The sequence below is a fragment of the Miniopterus schreibersii genome (genome assembly GCF_964146895.1).
Source record: "Miniopterus schreibersii genome assembly, chromosome: X".
NCBI classification, from domain to species: Eukaryota; Metazoa; Chordata; class Mammalia; order Chiroptera; family Miniopteridae; genus Miniopterus; species Miniopterus schreibersii.
In genome coordinates this window covers 29,075,785-29,087,613 of record NC_138104.1, presented here as the reverse complement: position 1 = coordinate 29,087,613, position 11,829 = coordinate 29,075,785, and positions in this window count along the sequence as shown.

Sequence of the window (11,829 nt, the reverse complement as noted above, 5' to 3'; positions counted from 1 at the left end):
CCCCAAGAGGAGGAAACAGTGATAAAAGTAGTGGTAATATTTATTTTATAACTTATTTATACTTATATTTATTTTATATCTTATTCCCACAGCACAGGAAATATAGTAAATAATATAATAGCTTTGCATGGTGACAGATGGTTACTAGATTTATTGGGGTGATCATACCGTAATGTATAAAAATGTTGAACTACTATGTTATACACCTGAAACTAATATAATATTGTATGCCAACTATACTTCAATAAAATTTTTTTTAAAGTAGTAGTAATAGCCCAACCAGGTGTAGCTCAGCTGTTGAGCATCGACCTAGGATCCAGGCGATCGGGGTTCGATTCCCGGCCAGGGCACATGCTCAGGTCGTGGGCTCGATCCCCAGTTGGGGGTGTGTAAGAGGCAGCCAATCAATGACTCTCTCATCACTGATGTTCTATCTCTCTCACCCTCTCCTTTCCTCTCTCTGAAATCAATAAAGATATATTTAAATAAATAATAAATAAATAAAATAAATAAATAAAGTAGTAGTAATAGAAGTAGCACAAGCTTTCAATAAGCAGAGATTGTTTGAATAGCTTGGCCCTTGGTAGGTTTGAACAGAAAAAAGAAAGACTAGACAGCATGGGTATTAAACCTGGCTCATCTCTGTAGTATAGCCAAAGATTCATGTAACTGGAAGAGGCCATCGCTTTGCTGTCAACAGAACTACAGCTAACCCACCCCAGACCAGCAAAGGCGAACTTCTTGAGAATGACTTGCAAAAGAGGAAAATAATCATAGAATATGGCTTGCCTTGCCTGGTACCTCCCCCTCACTGTGAGCCTTCTTACCCTAAGTGGGAGGTGCAAGGAACTCGGACACAGGAATCTGGAGAGTGTACTGATGTGTGGGTTGGTAGTCCGTCAGTGCTCAGGGTTCATTCTGCTCAGTCTGCCTTTGCCCTGGTTCCCTCACAATTAGGTTGTTCACAAATGGTTGCTCACCAACCCACTGTTTCTGAGCTTCAGCCCAGCAGGAGTGGAAAACAAAAAAGGGCCTCCAAATGGCAAAGAGACGAGGAAAAACAGCAGAGCTGGCAGAGGATGTGAACCCACTGTGTGTATGCCCTTGGGGCCCCCCAGCCCTTCTCTGGGAGAACCAGAGATAAATCACTGGGTTGGTTGTTGCTTAAAGACTATGGAATGCCAGTTTAGTGAGAGACTAGTGCAGCAGGGAACACAAACATAGAATTTTATACAGTTCTGGCTGCAATCCTATAACAGACAAAAGTGCCCACGCATGGGTTTCTGTCACTTTGTGAATTGAGTTCAAGAGGCCCTAACTCTAAGTGCTGTATGTAAAGTACAAGCAATTAGTGCAGCTGTTACCATTGTACTCTCTAATCTGGGATTAAGTGACAGGCAGAAACTGCAGAATATTTTTCCCACTTCAGTCTAATCACAGTTTGGAAGCAGGAAGCTCATTTATTGCTTCTTTTGTGTCCTTTGTACTGTTCACGGAGCAGACATTCAATAAACATGAAAGCCAGGAATGGGGTTAAAAATTCTGCTTGACAGTCATCAACATGGTCAAAGCAGTATTTTCCTCTTCACTCCCCACCTCCCTAGTTCCTCGTCCCAGCAAAAGACCCTCTACCCCCTCAATGCAGCCCTAAATCAGCCTCTCCTCAGTTAGCTCATCAGTTGGATTTTCTCTCTGCCACATATTGCCTTTTTAAAAATATGTTTTTATTGATTTTAGAGAGAGGAAGGGAGAGGGAGAGAGAGATAGAAACATCAATTATGAAAGTCATTGATCGGCTCCCACCTGCCTGCCCCCTATTGGGGATCAAACCCAAAACCCAGGCGTGTGCCCTGACCAAGAATCGAACCATGACCTCCTGATTCACGGGTCGATGCTCAACCACTGAGCCATGTGGGCTGGACTATTGGCTTTTCTTGGGATCAGTTGAGATGCCCTAACTCACAGGGCTAATTCCAGAAAAAATTCTGCTGGGAAATAGTTGAAATAATTTATGAGGTTCCAGGCTTTGCACCTAAGAATCACTGTCGTAACTCTGCATTGTGCTCTTTGTTGTGCAATGGAAAACAGAACTGGTAGGGACTCAGTTGTGTTAGCAGGAATCATTTACCATAGAACAGAATGTGTTGTCGGGCAATCATTTCCTCTTTGGTGGTGATATTCTTCAAGTAGTTCTCTGGCATCCAAATGTCATTCCTACTTTACCTCCTCCAATCAGACATCTTTCCTACCACTCTTCTCAGCAAAAGTTTCTTCCCCAGAATAGTTCCAGCAATGGGCCCATGAAACTGGCTGAAGGGTTATAAAACTTTACTCCTATCCATTGATCTCTGACAGGTTTGCTCTGATTCTGCAAGAATAGCAATAATAGCTAACATTTATTGAATGCTTCCAATGTGCCAGGCAATGGTCTAGGCACCTCACATGTGGATCTCATTTCATCCTCACACTGACCCTATGGCATAATTTTATTATTTTCTTTTTACCAAGAGGGAAACTCTAAAGTCAATAAGTAAGCATTAGAGTCAGGATTTGAGCCCACGCAGCCACTCTTCAGAACCCTTGCTGGTAACCATTATGCTATTACTACTCTGAAGTATTAAAATTAGTAAGTTCTCAATAAATATTTGAATAAATAAATGATTAAAGGGCTCAAACTTCCAAAGGGCTTCCCTCAAGGCCTCCCTCAGGCAGAGTCGTGTGTTTTTACAACACCCTGGTCAATTGCTCTGAGTAGGGTTTAGACAGATGGTTGAGGGCAATTAGGTTGTGCTTGACATTTTCAAGCACAATTAAGTCCCACTTCAGAAAAGTAGAGAGCAGTTCGAAAGTGATATTACCTTCTCGGTCTATTGAATAGAGTTAGCTGTGCTCAGGCAGCCTGCTTACTCTGAGCTACTCTCAGGAGAAAGGCTTGGGACCTGGGGAGTATGTACCCCAAACCCACAACCTTAATAGCTGCAGTTTCTTCATGGGTAGAGGGGGGTAAGACAGGGAAGACATCCAGAATTTCAGTCTCATAACATGATTTCTTTTAAATTACTGGACCACTTAATCTCAGCATCTCCAGGATGAAATGGGAGCAATCCTTCTGGCTTGCTTTCTGTTTCCAAAGCAAAATACTGAATTGAAGTGCTTCTAATACCACAAAGGCTCTCCAAAGGCTTAGCTGATGGTAAGCATTATCTCCAGAAGTTGGGATGTACTGATGCAAAGAGGCGTACTGGGAACAATTCAGGTAAAATAGGAGATTGGGTAGAGGGCAATGAGGATATGCTGCAGTAGGATTTGCTTGCTGTTGGTGAGAAGGTTGCAATAGTAGATTATTATTTATAATGCACTTTAGAATTACAAATCACTGCCTGGCCGGGCATGGCTCAGCAGTTGAGCATCAACCTAGGATCCAGAAGATTTCGGTTCGATTCCCAGTCAGGGCACATGCCCGGGTTGTGGGCCTGATCTCTAGTTGGGGGCGTGCAGGAGGCAGCCAATCAATGAGGACTGTCTCATCATTGATGTTTCTATCTCTCTCTCTCCCTCTTCCTTCCTTCTCTCTGAGATCAATAAAGATATATTTAAAAAAAATTTTTTTTACAAAGCACTTCACAGCCATTCTTCAGTGCAGTCCTACACATTGACATAAGACTAAAAGTAATGAGGCCAAGTCTGAAAGGGTCAGCCAGTGGGTAGTAAGCATGAATAGTAATTGAAGTGAGGAAATAACAAATATACTTCTCAGGCCCAGAACAGTATATCTCTGAGAGCCTTGTTCCTTGCTCTTATGGCTGTTTCCGAGAAGACTTTGGCTTCATGCTGTGGCTGGTGGGCTGGGCTGCTTTGATGACATTTGGAGCTAATTAGCATTGTTCTTTAGGAGAACTGCATCTGGTTTGCCCTAACACCCCTTTGTACTTCCGTTGCCTTATTATAGCACTTCTCTCATTCTACTTTGTTTTGTAGTCGTTTGAGTAGGTGTCTGCCTCCCCATTAGACAGGCAGTGTGGCTTAGTCATCTTTGTATCTTGATTTGGTGTCGGAAATGTTTTACACAGCAGACCCTTCCTAACATGCCCTTCAACCCCAGGACCCAGATCCGTTCAAGCTGTTCCCAGTCCTGGATGACCTAATTATAGGGCAGATCAAACATATGCTTAGAAAACGAGCTAACTAGAGGCAGTAAAGATTTTTTTTTAAAAGAATTGTATATTTGATATTTCAAAAAAGGATTGACACAAAGGGATACCACTTCATACTTTCTAGGGTGGCTATAATACAAACAAAAAGTATTGGTGTGGTGGGAATATAAAGTAGTACAGTCAATTTGATAAGCAGTCTGGTGATTTCTTAAAAAGTTAAGCATAAAATTACCATATAACCCAGCAATCTCATTCCTAGGTATATACTTAAAAGAATTGAGAACATATGTTCATACAAAAATTTTTACACTAGTATTCACAGCAGCAATACTTTTAATAGCCCCAAAGTGAAAACAACCCAAATGTCTATCAAGTGATGAATGGATAAATAAAAGGTGGTATTTCCACCTTGGCTGGGCGGCTCAGTTGGCTGAAGTGTCGTCCCACTCACCAAAAGGCTGCGGGTTCGATTCCTGGTCAGGGCACATACTTATGTTGCAGTTTGATCCTTGGTCAAGGTGCATATGATTGATGTTTCTCTCTCACATCAATGTTTCTCTGTCTGTCTGTCTGTCTGTCTCTCTCCCTTCCTCTCTGCCTAAAATCAATAAAAACATATCCTCGAGTGAGGATAAAAAATAATTTAAAAAATAATAAAAGGTGGTATATTCATACAGTGGAATATTATGCATCCATAAAAAGTAATGAAGCATTGATACATGCTACAATATAAAAGAACCTTGATAACACACTAAGTATAAGAATCCAGATATAGAATACCACATATTTTATGATTCCATTTATGTAAAATGTCCAGAATAGGAAAATTTACAGAGACAGGAAGTAGATTAGTGGTTTCCTAGGGCTAAGAAGGGGGTGGGGGAAATAAGTAGTGACTGATAATGGGGTTTGTTCGGTGGGAGGGTGATGAAAATGTTCTAAAATTGTGGTGGTGGTAGTTGTACAACTCTGAATATACTAAAAGCCAATTGTATGGCAATAGAAAAGAATTGCAGTAGGAATTATGGGAAAGATCAGATTTTGTTGAACCATCTTATGCTTATTGTTTTTATCCTTACCTGAGGATATGTTTATTGATTTGAGAGAGAGAGGAAGGGAGAGAGAGAGAGAGAGAGAGAGAGAGAGAGAGAGAGAGAGAGAGAGAGAGAGAGAGAGAGAGAGAAAGAAAGAAGAGAGAAACATCAATGTGAGAGAGAAACATCAATTGGTTGCCTCCTGTATGTGCCCCGACTGGGGATGGAACCCACAATCTAGGTATGTGCCCTGACTGGATCGAACCCACAACCCTTGGTGTACAGGATGGCACTCCAACCAACTGAGCCACCGGTCAGGGCCCATCTTATGCTTACTTTACATGTTAGTATTATCATTATCTTGAATTATATATGAGAGTGTAGGGCTTGTAACATTATCTCTTCAGTGCTTGGAGTTTCTAAATGTCTCAGTCTGGCCCCACTGAACTCTAGCTGCCCATCATACATCACATTAAATCTTTCCTTCAGCCTTCCCCTTCAAAATCTTTTGCCCCATGTCCCGTACCTGTCTGGTGATTAGAATGAAAGTGATAAACTAATGAGTATAATGTGCGGTGACTAAAGATAGCACTTATATTTTAACAGATGCCTTAACCTGAAAGAAATGATTAATAGGGAATTGCAGGCCTCATGGCAGGGCCAGTGGAGAAAGTCATTTCGATTAGTGATACCGTTTCAGTCCTCCTCAAATCATATCAGGTAGGTACCTTCTAACTCTACCAATCCCTAGATGATGAATTTAAGGTGGGATCTAAGGAGAGGCCAGTGGAGTAGCTCTGAGTTTGTTTGGTTATTGGCCAGACAACACTGTGTGAGGCATCCTTTTATTACTGACAGATTCTCACCTTGAAATTGCCACTTGACCTCTGTCAGACAAATATCTTGCCTTTCTTTTATGAGATGTGTAGAGCTCACTCCTAGATGTAAAAGGTTGATGGCTCTTGTCTTTTAGGCCTAGGTTTGCTTTAGATTAAAATACAAAGCCAAGATTTAAAGGTATCCCTGGAAGGGGCCTCTTACTGTTGGTGGTCAAGGTACTTACCAGATGTTATGCCAATATGTGCTTTTGAGTGTGCCAAGAAGTGGTAATTTCTAGGAGCTGCCCTACTTTTAATATTGAGACCCTGCCTGGAAGAAGAAGTGAAAAGAGCATCAGCATTGGAGTCAGATGGATTTGGGATGAAATCACAGCTTGCATTTCTTATTAGTTTAATGAACTTGAACAAGTTACTTAACATCTCTGAGCTGCAGTTTCCTTGTTTGTAGAGTTGGGAACAATAATCCTTACCTAATCAAGTTGTGAGCATTACCGGAGGTAACAGATGTCAAGTGCCTTATATGGTGTTTGGCACCGAGTATGAGCTCAAAAATTGTTAGTTCCCTTCTTCTCTCAATGCAAGTTACAAGCAAGAAATGCCCATCTTGCCCCAGCAACCTGAACATAATAAAAGTGCAAATCAGTAGCAGTTCTCTTTAGCCTAGAAAACCAGTGGTTCTTACTGTATCGTATATCCTGTCCTGGAATCTCATATGTGAAGGTCGTTAGTGTGTGTGCGTATGTCTAGCATTCTGGGCTGGCAGGAGGATGGGAAGGTTGATAACGTGAAGGATGGTGACTAACAGTCTGACTGCTTTGTTGGTATGTCTACATAAAGCACTATAATATCTGATCTATCATGGAAATAGGGAGCTTGTTACATTATTGGCAGTGATTCCTTACCTCTTCTAATCTTCTCTGGGTCTTGATATCTTCCGCAGATAGGAAAACCACCAGGACCTTGAAGCAATGGAAATAATATCTCTTACATTTAAATAGTACTTTATAATTTCAGTATATTCGATATATATTCACATCTATTATCCTTTTTGATTTTCAGCCTAATCAAGTGACAGGGCAGATATTATCCTCTTTCTGGAGGAGGGAAAAAAACCCCAAAGATTCAAAGAGGTTAACAGCAATTTAGTAGCAAAATTGGGATTAGAACCTTTGTCTTCTGACTCCTATTTCAGTGTTCTGTCCACTGTACCACTTTAACTGGAGTTTGAATGGTTGTGGTCTAAATGGACTATATTTGAAAACATAAATAGAACATAATATTTGGTTATATAACATCCCAGCTGCTGGGTCTGGTTGAACAGAAGCTCGAAGAACAGCAGAAGAGGGTGGGAGGTAACCAAGTGTGTAAGATGAATTCCGCATTTTGAGATGTTCAACAAAATCTGCAGAGGGTTCTCAGAACATGGACTGTGCCAAAACTGAATCTTCAACCCTTAGGCTGTCATGGTGCTGAATTATTCCTTATCAACGCCAATGACAAAATCTAGCCTTATCAGCATTGTGCCCCCACATTCCTAACATGTTCCTCCAACATATCTCCCAATCTCCTGCTTCCTTGTCTATGTCATGCACACTTGGTGAAACTTTTTCCCTCCTACTGTCTGACTCATTCTCACATCTCAACTTCTCCTGAGACATTTCACCTGTCTGCCCCTCCACTTAACCCTTTCTGCTTTGCTGCGTGAAATGCCCGTTTATTGGAAGCAATCGCTGCTAGATAAATAAAATAATGTGGCAAAAAATACTCTGCAAGTAACTGACAAAAGTTTATCATTCTTATTCTTTGCATTTTCTTGGTGATGCTTTTTACTTCCCAGCTTTTATATAAAACCTGGGAATTCTCGCTTGGCTGGTGTGGCTCAGTGGTTGAGCATCGACTCATAAAACAGGAGGTCACAGTTCAACTCCCTGTCGGGGCACATGACCAGGTTGCAGGCTTGATCCCCAGTAGGGGGCGTGCAGGAGGCAGCCGATCAATGACTCTCATCATTGATGTTCCTCTCTCCCTCTCCCTCTCCCTTCCTCACTCCGAAATCAACAAAAAAATATTTTAAAAATAAATAAATAAAAATAAAACCTGGGAGTTCTTTGCCCCGATGATGTTAGTTCCCTCTAGAAGGAGATAGGAAGAGAATGATGTGAGATCATGAGTAGAGGTATTGATCTTGGGAGGAATAAAGGATTTTACTTTGTCTAGGGAAGGGGAAGAAAACTGAAAGAAATTCTGAGTTAGAGAAGAATTTTGCAGGGGTAGCTTCCACCTTCTCAGTAAAGCAAGAAGGGAGGCTATTGGCTGAGGTAGGTGGGCTTGGGTTGGGCGTTTGAGAAGAGTAAAAATAATTTGAAGTAGTACTTTGGGTAAACATGGTCAGAAAGCCAATGAATAAGGTTATGGAACAGCAGTGGGAATTACCTACACCACATCTCTCACCCTCAAAGGACAAAAAAGCTGCTCATAGCTCATTTCTCCTTTAGCAACTCAGCATGTTGTAAGGCAAGGAAGAAACAATAAAAGGGAAGGATAATATGAGGAAGAGCACTAGGGTCAGGGGCACCAGTTCACCCTTACTACTTACTTTCCTGCTTCAGGCCTTCATCCAATGAGTACTGCAACTGCCACCTACCAGGTGGCCAAGTTCCAGGCTGTCTCCCCTCCAATTCATCCTCCATTGCACTTATCACTCTATTATATGTGATAATTAATTGTTTCACCCTAAGTTACTGCCAATTTTGAGTCTTCACTGGGTCCCTGGAGTCTAGCACAGACCTAGCATGTAGTAGGCACTCAATAATTGTCCTTTGGAAAAGCCATTAGAATAGATTTCTAAAATAAAAATCTGATCATTCTGCTTGCTTTTTTTAATTGAGGTAAAATTTGTATAGAATATTACCTAAGTTTTAGGTATGCAACATTTTAATTCAACATCTGTGTAACTACAAAGTGATCACCACCAAAAGGCTGCTTGCCTTTAAAAATAAATCTTAAATGATCCTCAGCATGGTATTCTAGTAGCTCCTTGTGTGTTCCATAACTTTATCTTCTTGCCAACTTTTCCCATTTCCCACCTGTTAACCCATCTTAACTTAGCCATACTTGACTAGTACTTCCAGTCCTTTAGCAAGCTGTGTTCTCTGACCATTGTGCTGTTGCACATACTTTCTCTCTACCTGAAATGTCCTACTTACCCTTATTCACCTAGCAAAGTCCTGCTCAGTGATACCTGCTCAGGGTAGGTCTCAAACATCCTCCTAGAGGTTACCAGTGTGGAGCCACAGTCAAATATTGTGTCCTAACCACTTTGATCTTTCTTTGCTCTCCTTTGAAAAATAGTTGAAGCTAGATTATGAGCTTGCTCTGGTTTGTCCAGATGTTCCCTGGGTGCATATGAGTCTTCCTGGGGTTTAAATGTCAGAGTGGACTTTTCTATCCAGTCGTGATGGTAAGCAAAGAGGTTACCTCTCCTGAAACACTACTAGAGACACTACCCATCCCAACACCTCCAGGAAACAAAAACCAAACAGCCCTCCTCCAAATACTCCAGAAGGTCAATTATAGTAACAAATGCACCTTCAGTGGCCTATGAGGCGGCACATACTGAAAAGCCCACAGGAGCTAAGCAGGTAGTACAAATGAATAGAGGAGTACAGTGGAATGTGTGAGGACCCTATCAAATTGGAGAGCTCCACCTCATCTCAAGGTCATTTGTCTTTTCCTTTACATACTCTATTCATAGTCTTAACCAAATTTTTGGTAGAGTCTGCTTACTTGGGACTCCTCAGAGAGAAAAGTCTGACCTCTAAGGTCTTTTGTGTCTTTGACCTCTAAAGGGAAGGGAGACATTTTGAGTGGAGAAATGGCTTGAGAAAAGGCACAAAGGATAGAAAAACTACCTGGGGAATTCTTCTGCCCTAGTCACATTTGTCTTAATGACCTACATAGTCCTAATATCTGATCAGGCCACTACTAGATGAACGCAGTATAGCACAGTGGTTAATCATGTGGACATTGCCCAGAGAGATCTAGGGTAAGTCTTGACTCCATAATGTATTAGCTGAGTGACCTTGGGCAAGTCACTTAACTTCAGTATGTTACAGCACTTCATCTATAAAAGGGGGGTAATAATAGAAGCAATTTTAATTTGTTGGGAGGCTGTAACGAGCTAATAATGGGTGCAAAGCACTTCAAATAGTGCCTAGCCTGTAATAAATGCTCAATAATGTTAGCCATTATTATTATTATTATCTAATAATTAAATATTGGATGTTGCTAGTTGATGGTGGCTTAATGTTGTTTTTTAATCCTCATCTGAGGATATGTTTTTATTGATTTTTAGAGAGAGGGGCGGGGGAATAAACATGCATCGGCTGCCTCCCATACTCACCCTGACTGGCTATCAAACCCACAACCTATGTATGTGCCCTGACTGGGAATCAAACCCTCAACCTTTTGGTGTACAGGACGATGCTCCAACCAACTAAATCACCCAGCGAGGGTAGCTTAATGGTTTTTGTTTTGTTTTTTGTCTCGTAGGTAATATTCTCATTTTCACAGGAGCCCTTAGTGCCTTAAGCAAAGGAACAAAGAGAGAGGTCTTTTTCATCATGATGTGGTAAGACTGCAGCTGGACTTGCCCAGATCATAAGGAATACTTGGAATGCAAGTCCAGCTGCAGTCAAAGTGGGCAGCAAGTACCCCACCCAGCTTACTCTCCTTCCTCTTTCTAGACCTTCCTCTTTCTAGACCTAGACTTTGGTGTTGTTCAGCGTGCTGTTGAGCTGGTGCCAAGGGTGAGCAGTGAGTCAGGTTCCCATGTGTTCTGTGTGTGCCTGTCACAGTCATTCTGTGTCTGTGCCAGCCCAAACAATTTCTCAGAGTGTTCCCTCTGGTCTTTCTTCTAGCCAACTCCCCGCTCCAAGTCATTCTAAGTCAGTTGTAAAGGACTCCTGGGGCTCTGGGTCTGGATGGTGTTGAGAAACCCTGAAAGCTGCCAGGGTTAAGAACCAGGTCTGGGTGAGGCTGGGCAGCTAAGAAATGCTCTGTTGAGGGTGTGAAGATTGAGAAACCGGATGTGCTTCCAAAAGCCCCTTCACAAATCAAAGGCCCTTTCTGCGCCTGCATGGGGGCCTGGCTGCTGCCACTTTGGCCAGGCAGGAGGGGCCACTCATGCATCTCTGAAAGCCAAGCTTGGGGGAAGGGGCAGCTGGCTCCCATTTTGTTTGTTTTTGAAGAGGAAATCAGGCCTGATCGCTAACCTTTTACTGAAACCTGCAGCTTAAGTTTTAAAAATTCCCTCTCAGAAGAAAACACCCACCCTACACACACACACTAGTTATTACCTGGCTGAGGGTTTTCAATAATAGTACTACTACTACTACTACTACTACTACTACTAACAATAATAATAATAATAATCAGTCCTTGCAGACACTTTGTAAACACTAATCCCAGGTCCTTAGGGCTAGGAATTATTTTCTAAATCCCAGTGCCATCAGAGCTTGTAGAGTTTTTAAAGGCAAATCAATAAAGTTAAGCAACCCACTCCCAAAACAATATGTTTCTCTCTCTCTCATATACCCATGCTGTTCTTGGAAAGAATGCTTCTTCTTATCCTTTGCCCTGGCCTGGAGCTTCTAGGGCTTTAAATATGTATGTTTGTGTAGGAGGATAGGGATGGGAGTTTTCTGACTGCTATCCATCCACCCATCGATCCATCCATCCATCCATTCAATTTACTCATCTCACAAATATTTAGTAGGTGACCTACTGTGCACTGGGCACTCT